General features: G+C 41.2%; 1 protein-coding gene across 2 annotated transcripts in view; it reads right to left on the bottom strand.

The window, feature by feature from the left end:
* The window catches only part of osbpl6 (oxysterol binding protein-like 6), an 82513-nt gene extending 72373 nt beyond the window's left edge, over positions 1 to 10140 (bottom strand). For both annotated transcript variants that reach the window (XM_034186156.1, XM_034186155.1), the window contains exon 1: positions 9868 to 10140. The gene's annotated coding sequence lies outside the window, so the exon portion shown is untranslated. The remainder of the gene's footprint in view (positions 1 to 9867) is intronic.
* Positions 10141 to 11902: the final 1762 nt, after the last annotated feature.

Genomic DNA, 11902 nt, shown 5'->3' on the forward strand with positions numbered 1-11902 from the left:
CCAGCAGTACCAGGGTCGACAGTCGAAGACAGAGGCCACCTGGGGACTCGGGACTTGGCGGCTCCGGTGTTCTTCAGACCGCTGGTGGTGGAAGCCGTGTGGGACGCGGCTCCTCTCTCGTCGGGGGTCTTCTATCTTCGAGCCTGCCCACATGTCACCTGGTGTTAATTGACTTTACAAATTTTGTGTGTTTAGTTGTGTGTTGTCACAACATTAAATTGTTACTTATTGGCTTATTCATTGTCCGTTCCTTTGCGCCCCCTGTTGTGGGTCCGTGCTATGACACCTTCCCAACAGGAAACTGAAATCTTCATATTCTTCTGTTTTAGCATCAGCACAGCACTGATGGGTTAGCATTATTACAGTGAAATATGTGATGTTTAATTAAACAAAACATTGGACTGGTGGCATATTAAAGAACATGTCGCCCTGAAATCATAATAATTTAGATTTAGGCTGTTAGTGGCCATCTGATGATACACCGGGATTACTTTGTGCACTTCCTTGACCGGTTTCAAAGTATATGGCATTTGCAGCAAACAGATACAGAGACTGCCGAAAACAAAGTAGTCGTGAGTACTCGGGTGTTTCTGACAGCTGACGTAGTTACTAGAAGCGTCCCAGCGTGCACTTCAATGAGCTGAGGCACAGATTAATTCCAAAGTTCACACAAGTGTGATGTTGTGTTATGACGACTCATTCATTTTGATGCAGTCATGGTAAAAGGAGCAACTGTGAGCAGGTTTTGTGCACCCATGGCAATTAGTTATAAACACAGCCTGTTAAAAACGCTAATAAGTGTTGTATGTAACAGTGAAAAATCTAACAAAAACATATATGTGTCATCACGAAGACATTCCACGTCCAATAAGCGGCAATAAACAGCTGACATGCAGGTTAAAACAGCGTAACAGCCATTTTAACCCGCATGTCAGTTGTTTTTTTATTAAGGGATTATTCAACATTAATTCTCTTTTTAAAAGTTTCAAATAGAGACTGGCAGTTTTATGACATTTGAGAGCGTCTACAAGATTAATACTGACTATATATTGTTCAAATTCAGCCAGAAGTCCATCTAAATTGGGGGTTAAAACAGCTTCTGTGCGCGTGCACACACACACACACACACACACACACACACACACACACACACACACACACACACACACACACACACACACACACACACACACACAGAGACTCTCTCAAAGTAAATAGCTCCATTGAAAAGAACACAAAGCAAAAGATGAGAAAAAAAAAACATTCCACTCACCCCAGTGTAAAGATTTCCAAATTATTCCACAACAAAAACAAGCCCCCACGCATGTATCATACGTGCATGATCGCAATTGGGATCACCAGCCATGGAACAATCCACTCGTTCACAGCCAGAGATCATTTTCAAGTTTCACTCGGCAAGAGAATAATGTCCAGGTCCACTCGCTCTCAAGATCTGATCGTGCGCGGGATGTCCGATCGCAGCTCTTACTTCAACTCAACTTCTGTTTTTCCAATACGAGACATATATTTGCGTGTCCAGGCATGTCCGTAGCAGTAAACCAACAGCTGTGACACAAACAGTAGCATCACGACACTTTAAGTTCCAAAATCCAACAGACTCTGAAAAAGTTAAGAGTTTCGGGGTGAAGTGTGTCGTCTCCTCTGTAAATACGAGCCACTGCTTTCGAAGAAAAGCTCCGAAGCTTCATTACTGGACATAACCTCATTTGTTTTGCTCTGTCTCTGTCTTGGATGTTTCTGTTTTACTCTTAACTACGTAACACGCAGAGAAATGCCGAGAATTGCATAGTGAGACGTTTTCTGGAAATGTACCTGTTTCCTAGCTTTGGTAGAGGAATAAAAACCATCAGAAACCATTAATTATGAGCGCATGTGCGCAGGGAGACATACAATCATGAGTACTTTGATGTTGTGTTGCTAACTGGGACGTTAAAACACATGCAACATGTCCTTTAAAAACAAGAAAAGCCTGGGGGGAACAGTTAAAAGTTCACTAGTTCAAACTGAAAGGGCAATAGGGCCATTAGCTGTGTGGTTTTTGTACAAAGTGCAACCTCAAAGAACCCATGGGATGTTGAGGTCATTATATGTAACATTAATTACTTTTTGCTTTGGTTTGAGTGTATTTTAAACAAATACGAAATACAAAAAAGTCTGTAAGATTACTCATGATTTATTCAGCTTTCCCAACACCCTCAACAACTGTGTTATGAGAACCTTCAACTGATAAATTTAAGCCCGGTGGCAGAGTGACAACCAGTGCTATTACAACGTGTTTGAGTAACATGCCGAATTCTTTAAGGCTCCAGGTTTTTTGCAGCAACAAAATTATAGAGAGTGGCGAGCAAGTGTAATTTAATTGAAGTATCTTTGATAAAGTAGATACTCTGTTCTGATGCGGGTCTGACCTCAGCAGAGCTGTTTATTAGGTTAACAATACAACTGGGCAATCTCAGTTTGGTATATTTTTGTTGTTGTACCAGAGCTCAGAGCTGAGGATAAACTGAAATGCTTTATTTTCTGGTTGACTACATAACAGTGTGAGATGTCCTTAGGTGATTCAGAATAGGGCTGCTAGACTTTTAACTATGAGATCTGTTTTGATCTTTCTTCACCAGCTTCCTGTGAATGTAAGAGCAGATTTTAAACTTTTGCTTTTCACTTGCAAGGTTCTAAAAGTTTTATACTTGTGTGCTTTCTCGTGTTTTGTGGTCTTCCAATATGGGCTTACTTGGTGTCCCTATAGGGTTACGAAGAAGACAGCAGGCTGGAGAGATCCTTTGCCTATCATGCATCTACATTGTGGAACATTTTGCTGCCGATATCTGAAACTCGACTCATACTAATCAGAACATCCACCCCTCCATAGATTTCAATAAAATGTATGATTTCATCACAAAAACCCACAAATAACGCACTCATTTAGTGCCAGATGGTGCCAGATATGTTCTGCCTTGTGATATGTTCTGCCTTGTGTGCAACTCTCGTACTGTAAACTCACAAACTGACGTCATTGTCATGCCTCTACTACCGATTAAAAAATACATAAAAATTTGTGCGTGGGTAAAAGAATTAGTGAATTCTGAAGAAATAATTCCCCATGCAAAACAAAAGTTATTGTGGGTCACCAGCACATTAATGGAAATCACAATAGAAGCCCACACTGATGTCTTCTCAGGTAAGACGTGGGAGAAATGAGAAAAACATCATGAAAACTGATTATTTTTGCTTTTTATGATGTGCTGGGGTCATGAAATTAATTTATTTTAGGGTGTGCATTTAATCAACTTTAATAAAAAAAAAAACTGTTTCATTTAGGGTGGGTGTTTAAGCACCTTCCATTATAAAAGGGAATGGGCGGATGCTTAAAGGGAGGCATTCCAATGCACGGATACGGTATGTTGGTTTGTATCATATGCTTGTCTTTGGCGTTTTAAATTGTTCAAATCTTTTTGTTATATGTAATATTTGAGCACTCTGAGTGGTTTTGCCTGACACTGCTTGAAAATAAATGTGTTATGAAGATTTCAGTTTCAGACAAAAATGCAACTCATGTCAAGCACCTATGCAAGAGCCAACCACCAAAAAATAAGCAAATAAATAAATACAACTGAAGAATCTCAGATCCTTCTCTCCTGTCACAGAACACTTGTGAATAGAGCTGCAATGACTACATCAATTATTAATCGGCTAGCTATTAAATTAATCGCCAACTATTTTGATAATTGTGTAAAATGTAGGTTCTCTGATTTCAGCTTCTTACATGTGAAAGTTTTCTGAATTTTTTACTAATTTCTTCCCTCCTCTCTTGACACTAATGTGAATATATGTTGTGGAAAAACATTCAAGGACGTTATCTTGGGCTGGTTGGCATTTTTCAACAATTTCTGACCAGATGATTAATTAATTTCAGGTGCTTACTGGCACTCGGGTTACCACAGCAGATCCAGTACAGAGCTGTATTGGGATTTGACACATGTTTTAAGTTCTTCCAGGAGCCACCCCAGCTCTACATGGAAAAGCACACACAGCCCTCCAAAGCAGTCTCCTAGCCAAGTACTAATCAGGACGTACTCTGCTTCACATCTGAGATCTGATGGAACCTTGTGTACACAAAGCAGGATGGCTGTGAGATTCATAATATGGAGATGCCTTAAATGACTTACTGATTAATCCACTCGCTCACTCATTTTCAACCGCTTACTCCAATCAAGGGTCGCAGGGGGCTGGAGTCTATCCCAGAAGTCATAAGAGCACAAGGGAGGGCACACTCTGGACAGAATGCCAGTCTGTCGCAGGGCCGCATACAGACAAACAAACAGTCACACCCGCACACATACACCTATGGACAATTTAAAGTTTCCAATCCACCTACCTGCGTGTCTTCGGATGTGGGAGGAAGGTGGAGCACCAAGAGAGAACCCACGCAAACACGGGGAGAACACGCAAACTCAACACAGAAAGGCCACAGGTGGGAATCAAATTTTTTACTTATTTATTTACAAAACAAATACTTTTTATGACTAAATATTTGAATACATCATTGAGCAGGGTTAGTGCACTTGGTTTCAGTGTGGAAGTTTCCTGATTCAAACCCCACCGCTGCCATATTTCTCCATGTAATGTGGAGCTGCATCAGGAAGGGCATCCAGCGTAAAACTGGTGCCAAATCAACATGCAGCTCCACCTTGGATTTGCTGTGGTGACCCCGAGTGCAAACGAGGGAGTAGCCGAAGGGACTTATTATTTGAATACAACGTTGAAAGTTATTGGAATGTATGGTTAAGATTTACTAGTAAATTAACCAAAGGATTAATCAATTCCAATTTCCAAAATAAACATTAGTTGGAGCCCTTCTTGTGAATTTGGTGTTAAATGTTTATGCAAATCGGAATATTTGCAAAACACAATTAGAGACCTGTCACATACATTACAGCAATATTCCTCGTTGCAAACATGTAAAACAGTACCTCTTGATGCCTACTGTGTCATAAGAGTGGTGGAAGACCTTTATGTTGTCTCCACATGCAAGCATCCCTTCAGTATCATATTATTGACTAGCCCTCCTCTACAGTGAACCATGTTTACTGATCTCCCCTCTCTCTTGCATAATTAAAGTGGGCCAACAAAAGTAGAGTCATGTCCCAAGATTACATTACATGGTCTTTGAGGACAGCCACTGTCTGAATTTACAACTGTGAAATAATGCATATCGATTTGGTACAGCAGTGTTTTGAATATTTAACTGGGTGTACAATAATAGACTAAGTAGTTGAAGATTGTGTATGACATTTGAATGCACAAAGCCACTTGTCCTTTGTCCTGACTGAACAGAACCAGGCTATTGTAAATTGCAAACATTAGACCTGTGACTCATGAGGCAGAGTTGGCGTTTCTGTTCTGACCTGTATCTATGTGGCATCGAGTATCAAATATTACAATGTGGTAACAAATTCTTGATCAGGATTATAGTCTTGTTAACTTACTTGACAACATTTTTTCCCCTACAAATCGCATCTATTTGAGTTATAGATCAGTGCTGCAGATGTGTTTGACTTATTTTTTTAAATGCTGCAAGAAATTTATGAATAAAATACAACCCTAATTCCAATAAAGTTGGGACATTGTGTGAAATGCAAATAAAAACAGAATACAATGATTTGCAAATCCTCTTCAACCTATATTCAATTGAATAAACCAAAAAGACAAGATTATTTAATGTTCAAACTGATAAACTTTGTTGTTTTTGTGCAAATATTTGCTCATTTTGAAATGGATGCCTGCAACACATTTCAAAAAAGTTGGGACGGGGCAACAAAAGACTGGGAAAGTTGATGAATGCTCAAACAACACCTAATTGGAAACAGGTGAGTGTCATGATTGGGTATAAAAGGAGCATCCCCAAAAGGCTCAGCCATTCACAAACAAAGATGGGGCGAGGATCACCACTTTGTGAACAATTGCATGAAAAAATAGTCCAACAGTTTAAGAACAATGTTTCTCAATTGCAAGGAATTCAGGGATTCCATCATCTACAGTCCATAATATAATCAGAAGATTCAGAGAATCTGGAGAACTTTCTAAATTGTGGCTGTGCCTGGACATGCCAGAACATGTCCCGTGAGGCATCATCACGGCGTTGCTTTGCGCCATGCGGCACCGCCGCGACGCGAGAAGCCTCCGCTCCTATTTCCATGACAAAACTCCTGTAACAGTGGAATGTGCCGTTCATTTCCAAACTGGATGCTGTGTTTTATTCGGGACGTCGTCTGACTAGCACAGGAATTGTGAAAAGATGTGGACATCAGCACTTTTTCGGCACATTGAGACAGACGTGTGGAGGAATTCCGCGCGTCGCAGCGGTGCCGCATGGCGCAAAGCAACGCCGTGATGAAGCCTCACGGGACATGTTCTGGCATGTCCAGGCACATCCACAATTTCTTGGATAATCACTCGATGGAAAAACCACCGACAGCTGTCTGAACGCCATCTCAAAGCCGTCCTGTGAGACCAAAACGGAGGTGGTTTTGTCTCGCTCCAGTAGCGAATCCATCGTGATGCGCGAAGCCTCCGCTCGGCTTTCCATGACAAGATCTCTTGTTAAAAGTGAAATCTACCGGAAAATTGTTGATGTCCAGCTCTTGTGATAACCAGAGAAATGGCACACGATGGTCACGGATCCAGACAGCCATCCGTTTAGAAATGAAATGGTCGTTCAGCCTGTCGATGGCAGCTTCGGAGCGCGGCACGCCCCACAGCCGCTGGGGGCCGTCCTTAAAGTGACAGTAACACTCCTTATTCTCTACCAAGCCCGTAACATTTTCACCGAAAGCCAGATAAATTTTTCTAATGGTTTCCAGCTGCCAGTCTCTAACAGTTTCTGAAAAAATTCTGATGGAAAAAAGCCCAAATCATTCCGCCATTTCCTGGCAATGAAACAACAACGAGGGGGCTGGACCACTCCTCACTCAAAGCCTGGTCACAGGCGAATGACGCAACCGACAGGCGTGGAAAAACTCACGCATGCACACGAGGGTTCAAGCTTGTCTGACGCAATCACAAGTGATTCAAATCCATATGGTTTTTGAAAAAAATAATAAGGTCGGATACTTTTCTAATAGACCTCATATATGCACTGATAATTTCTAGCAATGACTGAACCGAGACCAATAGAAATATTGAAACTCTGATATATAACCATACCTAAAATGATAACATTTAACAATTTTGATAGTTATTTCACACTTTGGCTTCATTATTTTTGAACTCAGCCATATAGGTTGAAGAGGATTTGTAAATCATCATCATTTATTTACATTTTACACAATGTACCAACTTCTTTCTTTGTTATATACACACATAAATTAAGTGTTTTTAGAGAGACCTGCCACTGACGTCATAGTGCTGCTGTAAAGGACATGTCGCACGTTATTTAACATCCCAGTTAGCAACACAACGTGACCCTCAAAGTGCAGGAAATACTGTTTCAAAGGATTATAAATTTCAAAATTTTCTTGGGTGGATGTCCCCGAACCCCCATAATACTTGCACCTGCATCGTTTGTCACGCAGCTATGCCCCGCTATGCTGTGAAAGAATCCTGGTGAGAACCCTGGAATGTGACTTAACCTCTTAAAATAAGTCAAGGTTAGCCATCTTTGAACTTGTCCAAGGTCTGTGTCCCAAGAATGTTCCCTGTGAATTTGAAGACTGGCAATAATAGGACTGAATTTATGCTGAGCACAGACAGACAGATGAACAGAGGCAAAGTTTTCGCAATACCCAATGGCCATATTTGATGTTTCAAGTGAAAATACATTACAACAATGCACAAAAATCCCAAATGAAAGAGCTCATCACCTCACCACAGAGGGGAGGTGATGGTCTGGTGGTTAAGCATTGGGCTTGAGACCAGAGTATCCTCGGTTCATATCCCAGCCTGACCAGAAAATCAAGGGCCCTTGGCCAAGGTCCTTGATCTCCTAGTTGCTCCCGGTGTGTAGTGGGCGCCTTGCATGGCAGCAGCCTGACATCGGGGTGAATGTGAGGCATTGATGTGTAAAGTGCTTTGAGTGTCTGATGCAGATGGAAAAGTGCTATATTAATGCAGTCCATTTACATTTACCATATATTACAGAAAAAGGTGCGACTTAATAGTCTGGCGCAATTTACTCCGGTGTATACTCCAGAAAATACGGTATGTAAAAGGTAAATAAATGGTATGTATTTGTGTGTGTGGATGTAGGGATGCACCTTGATTCAGATACTTCATTTGCTGGTCAAGAAATATGTAAGAAAAATCAATCATCACAATTGATCAATGCAAAATCGAATTAAAGTAGCACGCCAGTGACAAACTACTATTCATTCAAACAAGTTATGCTTGCAACTGCAGGAAGAAACCTGACGCCACTTCATGGGCAAACAAAGGATGAAATACACACCAAAACGGGAAAGTGATGTCAGAATTTAATAATGATATAACATGTGGCTGGAGATGATCCCAAGACTTTTCATTTGCACTGCAAATGACTGATGGCAAACTAAAAACACTGTTCCAGAATGTTCAAATCCATTGCAACACCAGTGTTTTAGAACATTGTTTCAGAGTCCATATCAAAAGGAAGACATCTCGTGCTGCACTAAATGGGGTCTCTTTATGTTCCCAACTTTTTCCAAACAAATGTATAGCTGTAGTCAGTGTATGGTCGTATGTACACTGGCATGTTGCCACAATTTGTATATCAGTGAATGAACAGGACGTCGAATGGCTGTCTTCAAGGAGGAATTCAATCCCTGCATCTGAATACACAGTATGCACTAACATTGGTTAGGAACCTCCTACCCAATCATGACTGCAACCTGCTAGAATTAAGCAGCACAATTCCAGTGTATGAAGTCGCTGCCATCTTACCAGCACGTTTACTCAGATGTTAACAGATGGTGCATATGCGCATAATCATGTATGTCGCAAATATCTCTATTTCTAACTGCATTTTTAAATGGTTTGTGATATGTAATATATTTGTACACCCCTTGGATGCCACTACCTTTTTTATGCATGCCTGCTCTCTTCTTTTTTTTCCCAACAAGTTCTCCTTTGGATACCAGGACCAGTCCAGTGTAGTTTGTTGCACAATAAGGAGGTAGTAGATCATCCAGGTACCATTTGACAACTACTAGTTACTCCTAAGTGCCTACTGAGTATTCGGATTGTGACTGCTATTCGCCTACTGTACAGTAAGCTAGTATGAGTACTGGGATGTAGCCAATGACTCAGTATGACACTGAATGAACAAGAAAACGAGTGATTTAATGAGTTGGTTGAACCAGTGTTCAAATCTTTCGATTCAATTCAACGAACCTTACACCATCAAAGGTTGGATAACTTTCAGATACACATCTCCAATCTGAATTTGTGATGGCGCGAATGTGGAGGCTTACGAGTGAGCATCGTTCACACAGTATATGCTGAGAGTTGCTTGAACACAGCAGCGCTTCGGATGAAAAGATGCTCAATGTCAGTGACGCAATGAGTCCGCTCTCTATGATTCACGGTTCCTCGTGTAATGCTGAAGTGGTGTGTTTCAGCTGATAAACAGTCTCAGGGATCCTGTCATCTCTGAGACAGAGCATCAGCAGCAGCGGCAGCTAGCGAAAGTCTGGTCATGTCTGGTGATTCACTCAAGATTCAAATACAAAAGGAGAAGCTGCGAGTCTCGGTCAGTTTGAAGCACCGAAGCAGCAGCCGAACACTTTAATTCAACATAGCACCGTCACGATACGACACCTTCCCCTTTATCAATAACATTAATTCTGCTCTGAAAAGAAAAGAGAAAAGCCTTACCGCCGCTGTAATGACCATGTCTTTACAGTTCTTGGCGCAGAAACAATTCAGGGGTCTCCCTGTCACTGAGCACAGATTCACGGCTTCTCGGAGGCCGGGGAGAAAAAAAATCCACATCTGCTCTATTTATACTGCTTCTTGTTCAAAATTCACCTTGTATAAAAACTGGAACATTGTGTAAAGTCAAAAAAGTGCTGTGTTTGCCTGTTTCCCTGAATGCGGGCTGTGATGCTCAGCTGCACTTCGGTCGCTCCTCCCTGCAGCAAGACTGGCTTTGAGCGGGAACAAACCACCGGACTGGATCAAACACTGGTGGTTCACAAGAAACGGGACAGGATTCATAAAGCTCCGACTCGGATGATTCTAATTCTGCCTTTATTTGGTGTCTGGAAAAAAAAAACTTTTAAAGCTTTCCACTGTGAGGTAAGGTTTTCATCGCATCTGTATGTCAGTTATAAGGATTTACATAAAAACTGCTGAGTAATCATGACACTTAGGGGAAATTGTAGGCTTAATTTGCGCGTGTCATTTTAAAACATTAAAAAAGTCATTGTTTTAATGTTTCAAAAGTTTCGAACATTGGTGCCACTGCTGTTGGTGCTGCTGTAACAAATAAGCTGAAATAAAACTTGACCATCTAATGTTTCAAAACAGGAGCGGTGAAGCCGACCGAATGGTCCCCCTAAAAATTGGTGCCCCTTGATGATGTGGTTCATAGATTAACACCTTGTTTCTGCTTCAAACTGCACACCAATCATCATCTATCTCAGCGACAGATATCTGAAGCTTTTGTACAACAATCATTTTCACATTAATTCAGCATTATTTCAGAATAAAAGGTGGTGGAAGCAATCAGAGAACCACAGCTAAACGAGCTGTTGGCTGATGCGTTCACTGCGCGTCGGACATTTCAAAACGTCACAGAATTTTGCCTTGTTTGTGCTTAAAACGGCCTCATTTCTGCTTAAAACTGACTTTAGAAGGATAATAATAATCCCATTAATAATCCCATTAATCCATTTGATTGCTTTGGGTGAAGATACTCCGTCTCAGAAGTGCTGCTGTGGTCCAAAATGATGTATGCGCAGATGCAAAAGGCGGACCGATTTTTAGGGGCGGACTGTTCAGTCAGCAACACCAGGAACACTTTTTCGAACCCTGAGTCTTGCAAGCTTTTCTTCAAAACTTATCAATTTTCTCATTTTTATGTGGGTGCCAGTGTTCTGTCGAGATGTGTGGTCTTGTTGAATTGTGCATCAATTTCAATTCAGTTCAATTTACTGAACTTATAGAGCGCCAAAGCACGACAGCGTCACTTCAAGGCGCTTCACAGAAAACAACAGATTAAACCAAAAGATCAAAGAGTGTAATTAAAAGATTAAAAGCATAATAAAAAAGTAAGTAAAAAGAATAAAAGCATAGTAAAACAATATGTTAATCATATAAAATTTATAAAAATGCGTCTTCAATCGCAACTTAAAAGTGTCAGCAGAGTCCGACTGCCTCACTAACACAGGGACAGCATTCCACAGGACCGGGATTTCTGGCAGACTTTTTATTCACCCTAGGGACACAAAGTAAGCCTGCATCCTGTGAACGAAAAGCCCAGGCCGATACGTGGGGTTCAAGTAGATCAGCCAAATAGGACGGTGCCAGTCCATGAACAGTTTTATCGGCCAGTAGCAGGACCTTAAAATCTGATCTTGCAGAGACAGGAAGCCAGTGAAGAGATGCCAGAATGAGAGTAATGTGATCAAACTTTCTGCTTTGTGTCTAAAGTCTGGCAGCAGCATTTTGAGCTGCCAGACAGAGCTGAGAAGACCCCTGATTCTGGAGTGCGGCAACCCAGAAAATAAAATGTTACAATAATCCAGTCTAGAAGAGACAAATGCATGAATCAGGGTCTCAGCATCAGCCATTAGAAAGGATGGGATGAATCTTCGCTATATTTCGCAGATGGAAGAAAGCAGTCCACATAATATGTCTAATGTTGAAGTCAAAAAAACAACATAGGATCAAAAACTACCCCAAGGTT

Source organism: Thalassophryne amazonica, chromosome 14, assembly GCF_902500255.1.
Source record: "Thalassophryne amazonica chromosome 14, fThaAma1.1, whole genome shotgun sequence".
In the NCBI taxonomy this organism is placed as follows: domain Eukaryota; kingdom Metazoa; phylum Chordata; class Actinopteri; order Batrachoidiformes; family Batrachoididae; genus Thalassophryne; species Thalassophryne amazonica.